The sequence below is a fragment of the Ctenopharyngodon idella genome, chromosome 5 (assembly GCF_019924925.1).
Source record: "Ctenopharyngodon idella isolate HZGC_01 chromosome 5, HZGC01, whole genome shotgun sequence".
NCBI classification, from domain to species: Eukaryota; Metazoa; Chordata; class Actinopteri; order Cypriniformes; family Xenocyprididae; genus Ctenopharyngodon; species Ctenopharyngodon idella.
In genome coordinates this window covers 41604270-41627118 of record NC_067224.1, presented here as the reverse complement: position 1 = coordinate 41627118, position 22849 = coordinate 41604270, and the positions used below count along the sequence as shown (strand labels likewise).

Genomic DNA, 22849 nt, shown 5'->3' with positions numbered 1-22849 from the left:
AGTAATTCTTTATAATTTGTCATAGTTACCTATTAGTTCTTAATGATGCCAATCTCATTCAGTAATTATTGATTACCTAATAATGAACTATCTCTTAAAATTGATTACTGATCGGTTAAGCTAGTTTGTATATTAGTTAATAGTAGTAGTGTTAAAGTAGTGTTACTCATTAGTCCTGCATTACTTCCTGCACAGGACCATTATTCTGAAGTGATACCAGATTATATTGTCTGCTTAAATATCTCCCATATACTTGTTAGTAATTTAATTAGTTAATAATGCATTTAGCAATTACTTTAAACTTAAGTTGTTTTGATTTCTGTCTCTTTCACAATCTGTCTTCATGTTCTTATTAACCGATACAATATGTGCCAAATAAATCAGCGAATGAGGAACATTAAAGATGAATTCAGCCTTTCCTGTCTGTATCTCTCAGAGCTCAACATCCGCAGAAGGAAAGAGCGCTGAAACCTGAGAAACACACGCATGAATAAACGAGGCATGTTTCTATAAAGTGTACATCTTAAAGGATTAGTTCACTCCAGAATGAAAATTTCCTGATAATTTACCCCCATGTCATCCAAGATGTTCATGTCTTTCTTTCTTCAGTGGAAAAGAAATGAAGGTTTTTGAGGAAAACATTCCAGGATTTTTCTCCATATAGTGGACTTCACTGGGGTTCAACGGGTTGAAGGTCCAAATGTCAGTTTCAGTGCAGCTTCAAAGAGCTCTACATGATCCCAGACGAGGAATAAGAGTCTTATCTAGAGAAACCATCTGACATTTTCTAAAAAATAATAAAAATTAAGCACAAATGCTCGTCTTGCACTGCTCTGTGATGCTCCACTCATTACGTAATCACGTTGGAAAGGTCACGCGTGACGTAGGTGGAAGTACTGATCCAAAGTGAACGTCAAAGACTAAGTCAAACGGCCTTTACAAAAAAAGGTAAAACAACGATGTTGGACGATTTTGAAGTTGGAGGAGAAAATGAGTTTTTCGCTCTACCGCGGTACTTCAGCCTACGTCACGCGTGACCTTTCCAACGTGATCACGTAATGCGTAAATTATCAGGAAATTTTAATTCTGAACTGAACTAATCCTTTAATCAAATGTATAATATTTTGTAAACCAGGTGAGGAGATATTATGATATGAAATGACCAAAGGCTAAAAACGCAGATGTGTCACTAAACATGAGTTTTGTGGAGCCTGAGCGATTCAGATCATCTGGTAAGAGTGTCCAGAAATACTGTGTGACCCTTCACCTCCTGATAATTAAAGCATCTCGGGCGGCCGGAAAGTGGGGGAAGTGATGCGTAGACCGTGATATCATTCACTGATGTCATCAGTCCACTGGTCTCCGTGGCAATGATGACATCTGCTAATATGTCTGTTGGATAAAATACTGAACCCACGTTGAGCACCAATCACTGGACGTTTTTCTTTGAAAAGTATTGTGAAACATAATATAATTTAGCAGAAATGTCACCAGCGTTATGTTTTGTCCAGTGAGCCGGGGTTGTTTCTTTCCAAGTGTAAATGAAGTTATTTCCGTGGCTGAATCTCGTCGTGTTTTGACGCAGCATGAGGGATATGAAGACTTATTTTAACATTAGTTGGAGTAAATCAATGCAATGCGACCCACTAAACTCTTACATCACATCTGCCGTATGATATTCCGTTCTGCTAAGCAGATGAAAATAATAATCAAAAAGCCTTCCAGACAAACGTTGCTCTGGGCCTTCAAAGATAACATTTGACAGCAGGGATTTATCTCGAAGGCTTCAGCAGAAGCAGAAAGCAGAAGAATAGAGCGGCGTTTCTAAAATAGAAGCACACCAGGGACACGCCGGGGTTGAGGTCGGGGATTCTGGGATTGTGAATTGCTCAGAGCACATTTATGCTGCCACTGATGTTTGTATTAAACCCATAAATGATGAGCGTCTGTCCTGCCTGTTTATTCTCAAACACAGTATAATGCGGCCACGAGAACACTCAGACATTTTGACATGAGGGAGGTTTTTCCTTCCCTTCTGTCCTCACGTGTGTGTGAATCTGTCACGGCCCCCGTAGATCAGTGTTTGTGTCTTACAGTGTTTGTCTGGCTCATCTTCCTCTGGAACGGCTGATTGAAGGAGGAACACGAAACACAGAGAGCAGAAGAGACTCTTTCTGGAGGAAAACACCCGCGTTCGGCCCGTGAGTTCTGCACGTTTTCTTCAGATCTAGTGAAGTTCTCAGGGTCATGAGATCATTTGATTTATACACTCTTAAAAATAAAGGTTCTTTGGGGAACTGAAAATGATTCTTCTGTTGCTTCGCTGCAAAACAAATAGATTTACAACAGTTGCTTTGTTCAGTGTAAGAGTGTATATAACTGAAATCCTGCTGATTTCAGTTTGTCTTCATGGACACACACACAGATTAATAAACGTAAATCATGTTTAACTAGAAATTACCAATACCTGTAAGAAGCATCTCCGTGTCTTTATGCCACATCACGTCCCATAATACCCTGCAGTCCAGATTCTCTGCCACTTTCTTTCTAATTTTCATGAAATCAAAGTCTTGGGCTGAAGGATTTTGACCTCTTTGTGCAAGGCAAGTTTATTTATACAGCACATTTCATACACAATGGTAATTCAAAGTGCTTTACATAGAAAGGAAACAAACACATAAGAATTAAAAGGTTGATATAAAATGCATTAAAACAGTTAAGAAAATACAGTGCAGTTCATAAAAATAGAAATAGCAATAAAAGTGGAGAATAAAAATTGATATTGATAAAAAAATTGATAAAAAACATACATAAATAAAATACAGTGCAGTCAGTTGGGATGTAGCACAGCGTAAACAGAAGTGTTTTGAGTCTGGATGTGAATGTGACTGCTGTTGGAGCACATCTGATCTCTTCTGGAAGCTGGTTCAGCTGCGGCTGGCGTAACAGATAAAAGAAAACTCTTGTTTAGAGCGAACCCTTGATATTTCTGAGTGATCTGTTAGCTTTATATTCTATGAGCATATCTGCAATGTATTGAGGTCCTAGGCCATTGAGTGATTTATACACAAGTAACAGTACTTTAAAATCAATTCTAAATGCAACTGGAAGCCAGTGCAGGGACCTGAGGACTGGTGTGATGTGTTCATGTTTTCTGCTTCTGCTCAGCGTTCTGTACGAGCTGCAGATGTCTTACGGTGTTTTTGGGAAGGCCAGTGAGGAGTCCATCACAATAATCCACCCTGCTGGTGATGAAAGCATGAACAAGTTTCTCTAAGTCTTGACTGGAGACAAAGCATCTAATTCTTGCAATATTTTTGAGATGATAATATGCTGATTTAGTTATTGTCTTTACGTGGCTACTGAAACTCAGGTCTGACTCCAGAATCACACCAAGATTCCTGACTTGATTTTTAGTTTAGATTTTCATTCAAGCTTAAGAATTTGTTCAGCTGATTGAAAACAACTTTTTCAATGATCACACTCTTGAAAAAAGATGTGGGAAGTGTGTCACAGTGTTGTGTGTCCAAACATCCCCACAAAGAGAGTAAAACCTGAAATCGCCTACATTGTGGGGAGCAGCCAGCAGTCCGCATGGGGGAAATGGATTAATAATCATACTAAATTAAGTTTTTTTGAAAATGTAAAAATGCAGACAGTTTCCTGTGATGGGCAGGGTTAGGGGTAGTGTAGGGGGAGAGAATGTACAGTTTGTACAGTATAAAAACCATTACGCCTATGGAGAGTCCCTACAAGGATAGTGAACCAGACGTGTGTGTGTGTGTTTGTGCGTGTGTGTGTGGAGGTGTGGAGGTGTGGTCCTCTAGATGAGTCTATACTCATTTTCAGCCGTGACTAAGTTGGGCAGCGTGACTCAAACGCGCCGTGACATGTTCGGTCTGCACTTGTCTGTCCTCTTTAGCCTGGACATGCGGACAGATACACAAAGAGCAAATACAAACAGCAACACTGAATCACACTCACACACACACACACAGAGAGAGATGAGAACAATTCACAAGTGTGTTTATAGTTTTTCTAGTGCAGAACTCAGACGGGGCTGAAACACACTTCACACTCCATCACATATAAACACAATCTTTGGCTTCTGACAGTCACGAGACGATGATAAAAACAATCTGAAACTCTGTGCCATGAGTGTTGATAGAGTTAATAGAGTTTATCTCTATAAAGCAGCTCAATCTAGTGCTCGCTCACACACACACACATTTCTACTTACTATTAGATTCGTATTAAACTTTTATGTGAATCACACTGCAAAATGTTGTTCTTCCTCAGTGTTTCTGTCTTGTTTTCCAGCACAAATATCTAAACATTCTTAAATCAAAATACATTTACTGGAGAAGAAAAATGACTGAAGATATTAAGACTTGATTAATGAACAATTCATCAAAATGAAGTGAGTTTGTGCTTAAAACAAGAACAAATATCTGCCAATGGAGTCAGAAAAATTCATTTTAATTCAAAGTAAAAACAAGATTATTTTTCAGAGATTTTGATTTGATATACTCTCATGTCATTTCTCTTCTCCAGTAAATGTATCTTGATTTAAGAATGTTTAGATATTTGTGCTGGAAAACAAGACAGAAACACTGAGGAAGAACATCATTTTTGCAGCGCAGTCACTTCTGCAAATGTAAGACATTTTATGGATCAAAACACTGCGGTTAAACGGCACGTTCATCAGATCACTTTCATAATGAGACGGACGACTGCCCTTCCGTGTCTTAATTAGATTTTCTCAGCTGTCATGTGACTAATCATGTGAGGCACGTAAAGGCCATCCGAAGCTCTTCCTCCCTGCAGCACAAACATCTCATCAGAACGCCACAGATTCAGTTTAAATCGCTGTAAAACGACCGTCTGATGTACATTTACAGTCGAAAATCTATATTGAAACGCTTTTAGGATTTAGAAAAATGCGCTATTCTAGGTGCTGTAAATGAGTGTCATTGATCATGTGACTCTTTGTTCGGACGGTCAGAGGTTGTCCTTCATTGAGGCTCAAGATGCTCTTCGATGATGTCATATCCTGCTGGAGAACATGAGCATCAGAGAGACACAAACCAAACACTGACTCATTGATCTTCATCAGTCACTCACATCATCTGTATCATTAACTGCTGAACTGTCAATTAAACAAGAAGAATTCGTTTTTATTGGTTCTGACTGTCTGAATGATTTTGAAGTTGTTACTTCAAGAGACACATAAAGATCAACAAAGTATTAAATGTCCAGATGTCCATTTCACACATTTTGGAACTGTGTAATAAATTAGATGTGTAATGCAAATTAATCTTTTGGAGTTCAATATTTAGCATACTAAATTAAACTTTCTGTGTTTCTATTTTTTATCATTTGTTAATGTTAAACTCATTTAAATTTTCTGACTCCATTGGCAGATATTTGTTCTTGTTTTAAGCACAAACTCACTTAATTTTGATGAATTGTTCATTAATCAAGTCTTAATATCTTCAGTCATTTCTCTTCTCCAGTAAATGTATCTTGATTTAAGAATGTTTAGATATTTGTGCTGGAAAACAAGACAGAAACACTGAGGAAGAACATCATTTTTTGCAGCGCAGCAAGAACGACTCTTTAGTTTCACATCATGCTTTGACTGGTATATATGCACAAATTTAATCATTTAAATTATTCAATGCAATTATACTAAACCTTTCCAGAATACCATCATTTTACATTATTTTTTGGTATAAAAATCTAAAATAATAATAAAAAAACCCCATCAAACACTAATACAGATGTGCATTGAACATAATAGTGAACTATCAAAAACACACAGTGTGCCATAAAATAAATAAGTGTAAAAAATTATAGAAGTTTGTTTACTGTAAAGCAAACGTTTTTTGATTCACACAAAATCTATATTTTATAAAATAATTCGGCTCTAAAATTGCAAGACAATCAAAGCCATGTCTCACCAAATATGAAGTTTATATCACAAAAATTGGATGAATTTTGAGTGTTCAAGCTTTCGAATGAAACCTACTTCATTAAGATGACTAATTTGGGTACGGCTGCTGCTCTCTGAATCTCTCTCACCTTCAGCTCCTCACAGCGGCCCGGAGCTCAGTGTGACAGTGATTGACAGCTCCGCTGATGCCCGCAGCCGTCCCACCGCAGGCCTAAATGCAGCACGACGTCTGCTGGCAAAAAAATTGGCATGTCGCAAACACTTCACAGTGACAAGCTAGTTATCCGCGCTCCCGCGGGCCGCAGACGGATGCCAGATAACGCATCCGGAGCAGAGAGACTTCTGCATGAACAGGTAAAACAGCCGAGGTCACAGATGTGTGTGTTCTGTCAGAGTGAGGGTTAACGGAGTTTATTGATGATTAGCTGAATATGAAAAATAATAGCTACCTCACTGGGATATACCAGAAACGTGTTGTGTGTTTAATTGTTTAACAGCTGGAGGTTTATGTGCTGGAAAAGATGCATCTTTATTTCTTTAGAGATGATCTGAAAGGTTTTCTCCTCTTTAACTCTTGTGGTCAACAGTTAATGTGTTGCATATGAAACACTGGAGAAGGTTTGGAGACTGTACTATTACACATATGGAAAAGGTTACGTAAGAAGTGCTGTTACACCGTCTGCTCACGAGGAGCCGATACCAACACAAACCTGACTGATAAATACTTTTACAGCCACATTACACTGAGTTTAAATGAAGTGAGTTTGTGCTTAAAACAAGAACAAATATCTGCCAGTGGAGACAGAAAAATAATCTTGTTTTCTCTTTGAATTAAGATTATTTTTCTGACTCCATTGGCAGATATTTGTTCTTGTTTTAAGCACAAACTCACTTCATTTTGATGCATTTTTCATTAATCAAGTCTTAATATCTTCAGTCATTTCTCTTCTCCAGTAAATGTATCTTGATTTAAGAATGTTTAGATGTTTGTGCTGGAAAACAAGACAGAAACACTGAGGAAGAACAACATATTTGCAGTGTATTTTATAATTAGGATTTTAAATGGATTTTGAAATTTTTGAGATTTTACATTCAAGACTTTGTTCAAAAGAATTTACACTAATGTACATTTGCAAGAAAAAGTATGTGAACCACTTGCAGAATCTGTGAAAATGTTGATAATTTTAACAAAATAAGGGAGATAATACAAAATGCATGTTATTTTTTATTTAGTACTGTCCTGAGTAAGATATTTTACTTAAAAGATGTTTACATATAATCCACAAGACAAAAAAAAATAGCTGAATTTATTAAAATAACCCCATTCATAAGTATGTGAACCATTGATTCTTAATACTGTGTGTGGTTACCTGGATGATCTACGACTGTTTGTTTGTTTTGTGATGTTGTTCATGAGTCTCTTGTTTGTTCTGAGCAGTTAAACTGAGCTCTGTTCTTCAGAAAAATCCTCCAGCTCCTGCAGATTCTTCAGTTTTCCACCATCTTTTGCATATTTGAACCCTTTCCAGCAGTGACTGAATGATTTTGAGATCCATCTTTTCACACTGAGAACAACTGAGGACTCAAACACAACTATTAAAAAAGGTTCAAACATTCACTGATGCTCCAGAAGGAAACACGACGCATTAAGAGTCAGGGGGTGAAAACTTTTGGAATTTGAAGATCAAGGTAAATTGTATTTAATTTGTCTTCCGGGAAACATGCAAGTATTTTCTGTTGCTTCCGAAAGGCAGTACTAAATGAAAAAAAAATGATATTCAAGCGAAATAAAAATGTGGACCTCTTCATCCTGTTCAAAAGTTTTCACCCCCCGACTCTTAATGCATCGTGTTTCCTTCTGGAGCATCAATGAATGTCTGAACCTTTTTTAATAGTTGTGTTTGAGTCCCTCAGTTGTCCTCAGTGTGAAAAGATGGATCTCAAAATCATTCAGTCACTGCTGGAAAGGGTTCAAATATGCAAAAAATGCTGGAAAACTGAAGAATCTGCAGGACCTGGAGGATTTTTCTGAAGAACAGAGCTCAGTTTAACTGCTCAGAACAAACAAGAGACTCATGAACAACATCACAAAACAAACAAACAGTCGTAGATCATCCAGGTAACCACACACAGTATTAAGAATCAATGGTTCACATACTTATGAACTGGGTCATTTTAATAAATTCAGCTGTCTTATGGATTTTATGTAAACATCTTTTATGTAAAATATCTTGCTCAGGACAGTACTAAATAAAAAATAACATGCATTTTGTATGATCTCTCTTATTTTGTTAAAATTTTGCACATTTTCACAGATTCTGCAAGTGGTTCACATACTTTTTCTTGCAACTGTACATCTGATGATGATATGTCTTTTAGCTAAAATAATTAATGCAATATGATAAAAAAAACAAAACACACACACACACTCGAGCAGTTTGCGTGTCATCGTAACATCATTCAGCACCGGTCGATGACTAACTACTGCTGTTCACAGATTAACCATTCAGCCGTCTAAACAAAACCATTTATAGCAGAGAGCAGCTCTAAAAATACTGCGCTTTTGTTTTAGCGTCATGAAGTGTGTGCTGATGCTCTCAAACACTGATGTGTCACTGCTTTCACAGCAGATGAGCAACTGGTCAAACACACACACACACACACTCAAATCACATGAGTCGGATATGGCCTTACTGATTACAGTATATACACTGTAAAATCTAATTAGCTTAACCTAACCTAACCTTAAACCTTACTTAAAAAAAAACTGCAAACCGATTTACATTAAAAAAAATTAAGTAAAGTGAAATAGCAATAGAATGAGTTCTAGTAACTAAAAAAGACCTTTACAGAGTAGAGTTACTCTTATATAGAAGAGTTATAGCTACTCAGAATTACTTAATCCCAGTGTGCATTGCGGTATGAATAAATTAAGCAAATCCAAATAAAATTGTTATTGTTACAATTAAATAAATAATAAATGAAATGTAATTGTTACCATTGTTGTGTTTTGCATGCTGAATGTTGACATCTGTGTGACTCAAGCGAGATCAGTTGCAAGATATTGTCAATACAGGTGGATTATATGAACCCAATTAAAAGTTTGCTGTTTCACAAAGTGTGTATGACAAGTTTTAGCAATACAATTTTGATCGATCATAATTACATGAAAAGTAGACTAGTCAATGATCTACTTAGAAGTTAGGTCACATTTTAAAAGCAACCTATTTATTACTTCTCGTCTTTTGAAACCACAAATAACTGTGATGTCTTGCTGCATCAATAGGAAGAGAATTCTAGAAACATAATCAAAGCCCAACCAAAATGAACACTGATCACCATAATAGTGATTTCAAACAAAACCATTTTAGGAAAACTACATCAAATTATAAAGTTAACTTATGTGATGTTCTCTCAAAAAAATGTGTTGCATTGACAATTCCACATTCAAGATGACTGGAAAATGAGTGAAGGAGAAGGAAAACTGCAGAAGTGGAGGGAATGAGTGAAAAGTCTATTGAGAATCGCCTCACCTCAAAAACTCTGTTTTGCTTGACAAAATGGTGCTCAAACCAATCAATCTTAACTCTCAGAAATACATTCAGCCGTTTTGCATTTGAATTCTGTGTAAAAACAGTGTGGCCGCAATTAAACCAGTTTAATGACATTTATTATGAGTGTGCATGTGCAGTCATTGAGGCTTTTGTTGCAGAAGTGAGAACATGAAAAAGTGCCGCTCTTCGATCTTGTATGCTGCACTTGATGATAATCGCTCAGGACTGTGTTGGAGTTTCTAAACGGAACGGTTGAGTAATTAAAAGAGATTAAGTGAAATGTGAGAACGTGTTTTACTGCAATCAGCACACAATGTCATCTCCACACACTCATGCACTAACCTGATTACCGTAATCGGATTTGTAATCTGGCTGCAAAAACTGTGTTGTTAAAGAAACCATCTTGGAGGATTTGAAGATGTAAAACAGCTTGTACTACATTTCTTCTGGTTTTACTTTTGCTGATCCAGAGATGGTAACAGGCAGTTTAGACTCTGGTTTGTGATTCGGCCAAAATGACGCTCACGGACCGGCAGATGTGAATACAGGAACTCCAGCCGTTAGCACACTAATTAACGGCTGTTTAATGGAAACACTAGGAAACAGAAGAGCATCCTCATCTTCTCCCTTCCATCCGCGCTTCTCCTGCCAGCCTTTATTTTCAGGCTGCTGTATGAAATTTGAATAAGCCTCTCATATAAATCCAAAAACATCAGTCTGGAGACGCGCGCGGACCGGATTAAACTCAACGTGATGAAAGCGTCACTAATGTGACTGACACAGACAGACAGACCAACATTTCCTTCCTAATTCTAGAATATCTTCACTTTGTTTGAACCTTCTCTGCTGAAAGACGTGCGACGGATCAAACGCAGTGAGACGGTCACATGATCTTCATTCCAGAGAGACAGACAGATGCTGACAGGGAACATTCTTTTTTAATGAAACACTTTAGTTGGATGTTTATGTAATGTTTTATAAATGTTACTACTTGTTTCAGAACGTTCAGAGAACATTCAAAAGTAACGTTCCCATAATGTTTGAAGAATAATACAATCCCTTAACGTTCACATAACTAAGAGAAAACGTTTTTAGAGACAGCGTGTGATGTGATGAACGCAAGCAGCGCTTCACATGTGCCGGTGATTTTTTTCATAGGGTTCGATCAGGATATTTGTTGTGATGTTGCCATAGTATTTTCACAAACAAAGCAACATCTGCTCGCCAGCGTTCAGACAGAGCGACATTGTGTCGGGTTTGTTGGACAGACACTACAGAGCTGCTGATGTCAGATATTTATCTAAAGCTCTCCGTCCTCTGGAGATGCTAGAAGACGCACAGAAACTTGAATTTATTTCATAACAGTTTGAATAACTGTGTGTAATGAAAGTGAGCTGAGACTGAGGTGAGCAGTGATGAACACTCGACATCAGCCTCTGCCAGAGCGTCTGAACACTGTATAAAATACAGCAAAAACAACAGACAGTTAAATCACAGGCTGCCTCTTTCCTGTAAAGATGATGTGATTTTGTTTTCTGGTAACAAAATACAATGATTAGAAAACACTTCTTTGTATTGAATATTGATAGATCAACGTAAACACACACTCTCTCTCTCTCTCTCTCACACACACACACACACACACACACAGATGCTGCAGCGGTGATGGATGGTACGACAGGTGATGTGATGTGATGTCAGTCTGAATCACGGCGTCTGCTGAAGATCGGAGCTGATTGTGTTTGTCAGTGGGCAGTATTTACACACTGAAATCATTCAGGTGTAATATCTGAATGTCATTCATTAAATCACAAAATATCAAATCAAGTCCTATTGAGCTAAAACTATAGATGAGTGATGCAGAAGATGAAGACGGTGTTGTTTGTGGTTAGTGGATCATGATGATAGTTTTGACGTTAGTGAAGATCCTGCAGATTCAGATTCTGATCGATCACATTCACACATTTCTGTTACATGTGTACATTAAAGTGGACCTATAATGACCCTTTCACAAGATGTAATATAAGTCTCTGGTGTCTCCAGAATGTGTCTGTGAAGTTTCAGCTCAAAATACCCCACAGATCATTTATTATAGCTTGTCAAATTTGCCCTTATTTGAGTGTGAGCAAAAACACGCCGTTTTTGTGTGTGTCCCTTTAAATGCAAATGAGCTGCTGCTCCCGGCCCCCTTTCCAGAAGAGGGCGGAGCTTTAACAGCTCGCGCTTCTGTCGCTCAACAACAACAAAGCTGGAGAATCTCACGCAGCAAAATGAGGATTGTCAGTAACGGTGTTCAGCCTTACATTGTTCAAACCGGAGTCGACACTGATGGAGAGACTCAGGAAGAAGTTACAACTTTTAGACGTTTCTGAATGGTTAGTGGATAAATTTATGTAGTTGCTGTGGAGTTGATTCAGCTCATCCACTAGCATGTGCCGTCATGTTAATCTTTTGTGTTGAATTGACCCTCGTTTGTGAAGCAGTCCGGTGTAAAATGACAGCATGTCAACAACACTCTACTACAACAACTCTTCCTCTTCTCTAAAGCAGCCCAACATGGCCCCGCCCCCTTTGTTGTGTGTTCTCGGGGGCGGGGTTTATGTAAATTTTAGATTTAGTGATGTCACCCGGGAAGAAGCTCATTGTAGTCCCTACCAGCCATTTGTTGTAGTCCTTAAAAGAAAATATCTCCCTTTGCATTGAACTTTGAGTGTCGTAACTTTGCAGATGTTGTTTATGATCAAACAGCAACATTACACACTAACTAAAGTTAAAAAAGTCAAACCATAATCAAGGACCCCTTTAACTTGTGTTCACAGCGAACAGGAAACTTGATGTTCTGGCAAGGTTCTCTCAAAGTTACAAACAAACATTCTTCCAGTAACGTTAATAGAAAGTTTGTTCAAAGTTATCTGGTCTTTAATAACGTTCTCAAAGATTTAGCACAAAAACATTATTTATACATTGTTCCTGAGCGTGTTTTTCCTGAAATGTTTTAGTTGGATGTTCATCTAACGTTTTTTAAACGTTACTACTTGTTTCAGGACATTCAGAGAACATTCAAAAGTAACGTTCCCATAATGTTTGAAGAATAATACAATGTAATGTTCCTTTAACGTTCACATAACATTTTTAAAACGTTTAAAAACTGGATGTTTTATATTTTAAGAACTTAATGGGAATGTTAGCAAAACATTCTTAGAACATAATTTTTGTTTGCTGGTTCAAGCAGGAAGATTATTAGGATTAAATTAAGATGATTCATGGATGTGAGCAAATTAAAATAATGCTCAGTAATGTTCTCTGACAGCCCGTTTTCACCGCTGTGTGTCTTTTGTGAAAGCAAACGTATTTACAGTAACAGCAGTGTACAATCTGCTTCTTCTAATGGGGAAATTAGTAGAATGAAGTTACGTAACTTTATAACCATTTTGTCATTTCATAAAGCCATGAGTGCTGGTGTCCATGACAACCACGAAAACACAGGCAAACATTTCCCTCCAAAAGAAAAAAGAAGGAGAGAAAGAAGCAGGATTATGTTGTGTTCTTCACTGCGCTCTCTCAAGGGCAGTTCATCGCTGAACACACTCACGTTTCATGATGTTTGCAACTAATGCAAGGGAGTCATTTGTAACAGTTCAGTCTGATGTGTAAGAGAAGAAATAGAACAGCTCGGATATCTAATGTGTGTGTTTTCAGGGTCAGTGGCTGCCGGACGCTCGTCTTTCTCTCTCTCTCTGTGTCTCTTCTGCATGTGATTCTGTGCCGGAATGATGTGGAAGTGCCTGAGGCTTAAACCAGGCCAAACGAATGATAAACAAACCATTAAAGTGAGTGTGTGTGTGTGTGTGTAATAAGGGTCAAAATGAGACTAATGTGTTTCTTCAGTCTCACCACAGAAACACTCACATGAAGCACGACTTCAGAGGAATTGACACAGTGCAGGTCATACGGACGCCTGTTATAATATTAGCATGGATCTTTTTGGAGATTATGTAAAAGAGCAGCGTGAACATTCTGCTCAGTGACACTGAAAGTAAGTCATACGGGTTTGAACAACATGAGGGCGAGTAAATAATGACAGAATATTTTATTGTGGCTGAACTATCACTGTTGTTGTAGGACGTGATTCCAGCGGCCGTGTTTGTCCGTCTCATTCTGACGTGAGCTTGTAAGCAGGTACGCCTCACCAAAGTCCGGCCATGAAAGTTTCTGCTGTGTTTATTTCATTTCTCACCTCAGACGGATTCTGGCTATTCTCTTTCTCAGGTTCAGTATGTAGGGAACAGCACTAATGAGTGAAGATCATCATGACTCATCAGCAGCTCTGGGGGAGGAACACCAGGCTCATGACAAAACCTCAGCACTGCCAAAACACTCTCCGCCCGCCCGTCCCACAATCACACCACCGACACACACGCTTACTTATGAAACACACACACAATCATTATTAGTTCAAAGTTACTGTCGTCATTGGGTGAAACTCAACGCAGGGTGTGAGGCTCATAATCACACACACACACATGGACGGACGAATGCTGCTTGTGTTTATTCTCTTGTAAAATCAACAGTATTGTGTTGTGCCAAACTCAGCGTTCGTTCGCTCTTCTCAGAGGACATTACCATGGCTGTGCCGCCCAAAACAAAAACACAGCTGACAGCTCCGACTGTATGAGCGCTGTGTGTGTTGAGTGTGTGTGTGTGTGTGAGGGTGTGTTAAGTGTGTAGTCGCTCCAGGATGGTCCCAGATCAACTTCAGTGCATTAGTGGCATGTGTGTGTGTGTGTGTGTGTGCTACAGACACGAGTGTTTCAGCCTCCTCATGAAGACCATCTGAGATGGTTTAAAGTCACCATGAAAGCATGTTTTTTATGGAGTATTGTAGTGTTTATTATAAATGAATTATCCGTGCACATCATTATTGTTTTAAATTTGTGTGCCTCGTAATCTTGAATCAGAATAACTTCCCCTCTTACGTAATTGTGTCCCAAACTCACTGCACTGGCTATTGATATTTTGTTGATATATGGCAAAAAAGTTTCTGATTTTCTATCTCAGTTAGTACTAGCTGCAGATAAATCTTAATTGTTGGTGATTTTAATATCTATGTAGATAATAATAGAGACGCATTGGGATTGGCATTTATAGACATTCTAAACTCTATTGGAGTTATACAACACGTGTCAGGACCCACTCATTGTCGTAATCATATTTTAGATCTAATATTGACACATGGAATCGATGTTGATAGCGTTGAAATTCTGCAGCAGAGCGATGACATCTCAGATATGGATCTCATAAACATGGTAGAACTATCACTTCTACCACTAAAGATTAATAATCAGAAGGATTAAATAATCTTCCTGATCAGTTTTATCTTCTTCGCATACCAGATAGCTTAGAAGAACTCAGTATTGCAACAGAAACTATTGACTCTTTTCCAGCACACTAGAATCAATTGCTCCTTTGCGCTTTAAAGAAAATTAAGAAAATAGGTCCAACACCGTGGTACAACGAACACACCCAGGCCCTTAAGAGAGCAGCCAGAAAAATGGAGTGCAGCTGGAAGAAAACAAAACTAGAGGTTTTTCGCATTTCATGGAAGGACAGTGTTACTGCATACAGAAAGGCTTTAAAAACTGCTAGATCTGCTTACTTTTTGGCTCTCTTTGAAGAAAATAAACACAACCCTAGGTATTTATTTGATACAGTGGCTAAATTAACAAGAAATAAAGCTTCAACTTCTGACGTTTCCAAACAGCACAGCAGTAATGACTTTATGAACTTCTTTACTTGCAAGATTGATAATATTAGAGAGAAAATTATAACCATGCAACCGTCTACTACACTATTGCGTCAGACAGTGCATTGTAGTGTCCCTGAGGAAAAATTCATTTCATTCGCTGCTTTAGGAGAGGAAGAATTGTCTAAACTTGTTAAATCATCAAAGTCAACAACATGTATGTTAGACCCTATACCGACTAAGCTATTAAAAGAGATGCTTCCAGAGGTCATAGATCCTCTTCTTAAAATCATTAATTCATCTTTATCACTAGGATACTTGCCGAAAACTTTTAAGCTGGCTTTTATTAAACCTCTTACTAAAAAAACACAACTTGATCCTAGAGAATTAGTCAATTACAGGCCAATCTCGAATCTACCTTTTCTGTCAAAGATACTAGAAAAGGCAGTATCATCACAGCTATGTTCCTTTTTAGAAAGAAATAGTATCTGTGAGGATTTCCAGTTTCAGGATTTCAGGATTTAGACTGTACCATAGTACTGAGACTGCTCTCATTAGAGTTACTAATGATTTGCTCTTATCATCAGATCGTGGTTGTATCTCTCTATTAGTGTTACTGGATCTTAGTGCTGCATTTGACACTATTGATCACAATATTCTTTTAAATAGACTCGAAAATGATGTTGGCATTAGTGGAATTGCACTGTCATGGTTCAAATCATACTTATCTGACCGTTATCAGTTTGTAGTAGTAAACGAAGACATGTCATATCGATCACAAGTTCAATATGGAGTACCGCAAGGCTCAGTACTAGGACCGTTGCTGTTCACTCTGTACATGCTACCCTTGGGAGATATCATTAGGAAGCATGGCGTTAGTTTTCACTGTTACGCTGATGATACTCAGCTCTATATTTCTTCACGCCCTGATGAAACTTACCAATTCACAAAATTAACGGAATGCATAGCTGACATAAAAAATTGGATGACTAGTAATTTCCTACTACTAAATTCAGAAAAAACAGAGATTCTAATTATTGGACCAAAAACTTCTTCACGTAATAACCTAGAATACTGTCTAACACTTGAAGTCTTCGTCGTCAGTTAGGAACCTGGGTGTGCTCTTTGATACCAATCTTTCATTTGAAGGCCATGTTACTAGCATCTGTAAAACCGCATTCTTCCATCTTAAAAATATATCTAAACTACGACATATGCTCTCAATGAAAAATGCAGAACAGTTAGTTCATGCGTTCATGACCTCAAGGCTAGATTACTGTAACGCTCTACTGGGTGGTTGTTCTGCTCGCCTGATAAATAAACTACAGCTCGTACAAAATGCAGCAGCTAGAGTTCTTACTAGAACCAGGAAGTATGACCATATTAGCCCAGTTCTGTCAACACTGCATTGGCTTCCTGTTAAACATCGTATAGATTTTAAAATCTTGCTAATTACTTACAAAGCACTAAATGGTTTAGCTCCCCAGTACCTGAGCGAGCTCTTAATTCATTATAGTCCTTCACGTCGATTGCGATCTCAGAATTCCCAGCTGATAATACCTGGAATATCAAAATCAACTGCAGATCCTTCTCCTATTTAGCACCTAAACTTTGGAACAGTCTGGAACAGTCTTCCTAGCATTGTTCAGGAAGCAGACACACTCTGTCAGTTTAAATCTAGACTAAAAACACATCTGTTTAACCTGACATACACATAACACGTTATCTACTTCTATAATTCAAATCTGTTAAAGGATTGTTAGACTGCTTGTTTTAAGCATAAACTGACTTAATTTGGATGCATTTTTCTTAATATCTTCAGTCATTTCTCTTCTCCAGTAAATGTATCTCAATTTAAGAATGTTTAGATATTTGTGCTTGAAAACAAGACAGAAATACTGAGGAGGAACATCATTTTTGCAGTGCAGCAGCACACGCTCCTCAACAATACACACGATTTGACTGATGCTTAAAAGACTGATGTGTTTCTCCGTGTGTCGTGTTTGGAGGGACTTCTGTTTAGCATTAAATGCCTCGATGCATTTCATCATATGAGTGCACTGCGAGGGCTTACTTAAAACGTCTTGGTTCCGGCGCTGAAATTACATGCGGTATTAGACGCACGCGTTCGGCCTGCAGTCGCTGGTCTGCTCTCCGCCTGTCCGTCCGCGGGGCTGAATATTGGTGGCGGTTATTAAAATGCCCTCAGAACCTTCATGTCTTCTGACATTCGGCTGGGCTCAAGAAATTATTCGCTTCTGACCCACTTTTGTGTTTTTCAGACCTGCGATGCTGAATACAAAGCAGGAGAATGAATTGTGTGAACAGTGAGGAAAATTTTTGAAGGAAAAGCTGGAAAATCTCAGTTGAGACCAAACGTCAATGTTTGAGAATCGGCCATCGCTGGAGGTCGTGACCCGCTGACGGCCCGGTGAGGAGACATCAACATGAAACATCATTAATGTTATCTAAACCTCAGTTATTAATACTCTCGCAGTGTCGTCTCATCATCCAAAACAGAGCAGCCGGTGCTAATGAATAATTAATTGATATAACACACAGAGTGTTGTGCCAATGTTAATATAACACTGATGTGAAGCGCTCACGCTAAACCACATGACCCACACGCATCACTTTACAGCCCAGAACATAATTTCAGTAAGATCATCATATTAACACAAGAACAGCAGAAACATGCTCTCTTACCTGGCCGTCTCTAAAGAAGAGCAAGCAAAGACTTTTAAACATGCTTTGAGTGAAGCTCAAGCGTCAGTGTGTGAAGCTTCAGCGTTCAGCGGCTCTGTGTGTCTCGCTGCTGCTGATGCCTCTATTTATCTAAATGACTCAGGTGAATCTCACTGGTGATTCAGCAGGTGTCACGTCTTGGCTTTAGAGACAGTAGAGCATGTGTGGGCACACACACACACACACACACACACACTATACACACTCACATTATACACACTCACTCACACTCACTCACACACACACACACACACACTATACACACTCACATTATACACACTCACTCACACACACTCACACACACACACACACACACACACTATACACACTCACATTATACACACTCACTCACACACACTCACACACACACACACACACACAGGTTTGTTTTGCTATCTTAGTGAGGACTCTCCATAGGCGTAATGGTTTTTATACTGTACAAACTGTACATTCTCTCGCCCTACACTACCCCTAACTCTACCCATCACAGGAAACTGTCTGCTTTTTTACATTTTTAATAAAACACTGTTTAGTATGTTTTTAAAGCTATTTTAAATGAGGACTCATGAAATGTCCTCATATTTCATGTTTACGTCGTAATACCAGTGTAATACCAATGTCATTATACACATTTGTGTCCTCATAAATCACAAAAACACGCACACCTGCAAGCACATACACACACACACACACACACACACACTATACACACTCACACACACACATACATTATACACACTCACACATACATACATACACACTTACTCACTATACACACACACATGATTCAGAGCTCTGTCGTCTTGCACTAATTAAAGAGAAATCTCCTCACAATCAGCTGTTCTCCTCATGCTGATCATTTGCACATCATCGCTGTGATTCACAGACGTTCACCAGTTCATCAAGAGTTCAAGGAGTCGATCAGCCTGATGAACATGAGGAAGCGCTCATACCGGCATCACAAACCCTCTGCAAACCCTCTTCAGATCATGTATGACATTATGATTAAAAAAAACTACAAAAGAGGAATGTGTAAAACCATCCGACCCTCTTCATGTGTTTTATGTTGATTTCTAAACATAGATTCAGCTTCTGTAGAACTGAATCATCATGAGAGCGAACAATCGCCCGTAACTCCAGAGTTAATGATAAACTAACATTAACCACTTTGCGTGTGAATTCATCCGAACGCAGAGCTGAGAATGTGTCGATCCGACTCTAAAACAGACCACAAAAGTCAAAACACAGTAATACTGGGAACAGTGTGAGCACGTCCGGTAAGGGCTTCGTCTGCGCTCTAATATCTGCGGTTTAATCTGTGGGAGTTTAGTGCTGACAAACACACTGCTGAAGGTCACTGGGTTAAAGACAAACAGGCTGAATCTCACAAACATGGCCTAAAATAAAAGAAAAAATATCTAACATTATATTTTACTCAAAGACAGTGAGGGGGAAACAGTGAAGAAGCTTCCCGTCTGACGCTTGTTCTTCCCGTGTTTCTGCAACACCAATTTCATAAAAAACTCCTTGTACTACATGCTGACAAAAATCATGTTCTTCCTCAGTGTTTCTGTCTTGTTTTCAGCACAAAAATCTAAACATTCTTAAATCAAGATACATTTACTGGAGAAGAGAAATGACTGAAGATATTAAGACTTTATCTGCCAATGAGGTCAGAAAAATAAACTTAATTTAAAGGGGACCTATAATGCCCCTTTCACAAGATGTAACATAAGTCTCTGGTGTCCCAGAATGTGTCTGTGAAGTTTCAGCTCAAAATACCCCACAGATCATTTATTATAGCTTGTCAAATTTGGGTGTGAGCAAAAACACGCAGTTTATAGTTAATTATTATTACTCAGTACTTATTTGAGTAAGTAAAATGTAAGTACGTCACCTTAATATAAAGTGTTACTGCAGACTGACGGGGTCACAGGGTCACGGCACACGTATGAACCCGAGAGATCTGATGTCTCACACTCATCCGGATTATGTTCATCAGTCATTTTATTCTCTTTGAAAGAAGACTTGACATCAATCATAAATACAGGATAATAAGTAAAGTGACACTTCTAATCTATCACTTCTCATCAAAGACAAAACACACATAAAGCTCTTTGATTGTGACACATGATAATCTGAGAATGAGTAAACGATGATGATGATGATGATGTTTTCTTTGGGAAACTGAGTGACTCTCACTACCACTGAAGAGATCTTTTAGTAGAAAAGTGACAAATGATGATTTATAATGTTTCTTACAAGCACCTGATGGACGTCTCGAGCTGAAGAATTAATATTCTGTCATGATTTTGTTTCAGTGCAGAGCAAGAAAATCTACTGAATGCAATGCAGCTCATTGCTGGTTTTATTAATCAAAATTACTCATTTAGTTTTATGCTGTTGTTAAACCCATTTTCTGTGAAACAAGAAGGAGAAAATGATCAATGAATTGATCAAATGTGTACGTCTCTTAATACATTTAAATAGATGTGGAATATTTAAGAATCTTCTCGCTGATGATGGTCTCCTTCGCTGAGCATTTCTTTCACAAACACGAGAAACAGCTGTTTTTGCATCAAACTTGGTGCTGCAGGTAAATAATGACAGAATGTCTCTCAGAAATTACCCATCAGTCAGTGCTGGAACCACACACTTGTGTCTGAATGAGCTCAACCACTCGTCTGCGGCCTCGACTGGAGGAAGTTACTAGAAAACATTCATTACCTTACAACTGTTGGCCAGAAATGAACTTTCATTTGACCAAACGGATCTGTTTATGTTCCAGAAAATATCATCTAAATTGTGCCAATTGGTTCAGAAAAATAATCTTGTTTTCCCTTTGAATTCCATTGGCAGATATTTGTTCTTGTTTTAAGCAGGAAGTCACTTAATTTTTTTGACACATTCTTCAGAAAACAAGTCTTAATATCTTCAGTCATTTTGCTTCTCCAGTAAATGTATTTTAATTTAAGATATTTACTGGAAAACAAAATATTGAGGAAGAACATCTTTTTTTTTGCGTCATCCTAGCCCTCCTTCATTTTTGCAGACAACACATTTTTGGTTTATTTCTGTTTTTATCTTGTTGCTCCCATCACTCGCCTGGTAATAATGAAAGGTTAAACTTTCACTTTGATGCTCTAATCTTTGTGTTATTATTAGATAATCTGTCAAACTGTTAGAAAATGAAAAGCCCACACGGCATCGCTGCTGAAGTAAACAGAAAGAAAGATGAAAAGTGCCGGACCAGCAGCGAGATGGAGAAATGAAAACGAGTAGCACGCGTCACACAGAAGCGTTTATTGTAAAACTCATCAGTGTTTTCTGTGACTCATCATCAGAATGTTTGCTGTACAGACGTGATTCTCAGAATGAGTTCATATCATCCCGTCTCTGCTGCAGCGCCGCTTCTGGTGAGACTGTGTAACTGACACCGAATACACTCAGAACCTGCAGATGTGTGGACAGAAAAACAAGTGCTTTTAGCTAATGACTGAAGATATGTTTAATGACAAATGTGTTAAAAATAAGTGAGTTTGTGCTTAAAACAAGAACAAATATTGGATCAGAAAAATAATCACGTTTCCCTTTGAATTAAGATTATTTTTCTGACTCCACTGGCAGATTATTTGTTCTTGTTTTAAGCACAGATTCATTTCATTTTGATGATATTTTCAGTCATTTCTCTTCTCCAGTAAATGTATCTCGATTTAAGAATGTTTAGATATTTGTGCTGGAAAACAAGACAGAAATAACATCATTTTTTGCAGTGTAATTTACAGAAATATTTGTGATTGCAAAGTATTTAAGTATTTTATTTTGTTAGAGTACACACATAATTCTGAATGGCTGTGAATGAAAAATGAAGCTTGTCTTTGTTCTTCTCTTGATTTTAAGCCGCTCCACTGCAGAGAAAATTAAAACCATTATTGAGGACGAATTTTCCTCAATAATTTGAACAAACAAATCATCTTGTAAATGAAAACGTGTTTGTTTATCTAAGTAAAACAAGCTGGAAAATGTGGAGATGGACAAAAAGAGCATTTGTCAAATATAAAGAAGTTTGAATGGATTGGACTTTTAATCAGTTTCCATGATGGAAAGTTTTGCAGTGTTTATTAGTGTATGTCTCTAAAGATAATGATCGCGTTGCACTTTTCATCTTACTCTCATTCTTACTTTTATTCTTTTTTGCATGCCTCGTATCTTCCTTTTAACGTATGTCTTCATTTCATGTTAATTGATTTTTTTCAAATGTTGTATTTTTGATTTCTTATGTTGCTTTTTATGGCTACTGTTTTTTCATCGTGTTTATCTAAATCACTGACACAGTCTCGCGCACACACACACACACACACTCACACACACACACGCTCACACACACACACATGCACGCACACACATGCACACACACACACACACACACACACACTCACACACACACACACACACACACACAGGTGTTATTATTGGTGATGTCACTCTGCTCAGCTGTGTTCCAGTGACTGAAGTGTTTCTCATGCTGTTCTGAGCAACGGCTTGATTTTTTTCTCACTGTGTCTTTCTGCTTGATCTTTCAAAATCACCCACTCACACAGAGAAACATGCTGCATTTTCCTACGGCTCCACCCACCTGTGTGTGTGTGTGTGTGTGTGTGTGCGTGTGTATGTGTGTGTGTGTGTGCGTGTGTGTGTGTAAAGTGTAAGTGTGTATAGTGTGTGTGTGTGTGTGTGTGTGTGTGGTGTTTGTGTGTGGTGTGTGTGCATGAGGATTCATCTGGAGTTTGGCTCATGTAAAGTGTAAAGCTCTTGATACAAACAGCTACAGCTCTGTTTAAAACCTAGTTT

At 38.2% G+C, this 22849-nt stretch overlaps 1 long non-coding RNA gene across 4 annotated transcripts in view; it reads right to left on the bottom strand.

The window, feature by feature from the left end:
• Positions 1 to 2576: 2576 nt before the first annotated feature.
• LOC127513693 (uncharacterized) overlaps positions 2577 to 22849 on the bottom strand; it is a 48608-nt gene continuing 28335 nt past the window's right edge. The window contains exons 1-2 of one of the 4 annotated variants that reach the window (XR_007930465.1): positions 17960 to 19919; positions 2577 to 3245 (exon numbers count right to left, since the gene is read on the bottom strand). This is a non-coding gene — a long non-coding RNA (uncharacterized LOC127513693). Of the gene's footprint in view, positions 3246 to 17959; positions 19920 to 22849 lie in introns of those variants that run through there. The other 3 variants (XR_007930467.1, XR_007930468.1, XR_007930466.1) reach the window with 3 other exon arrangements.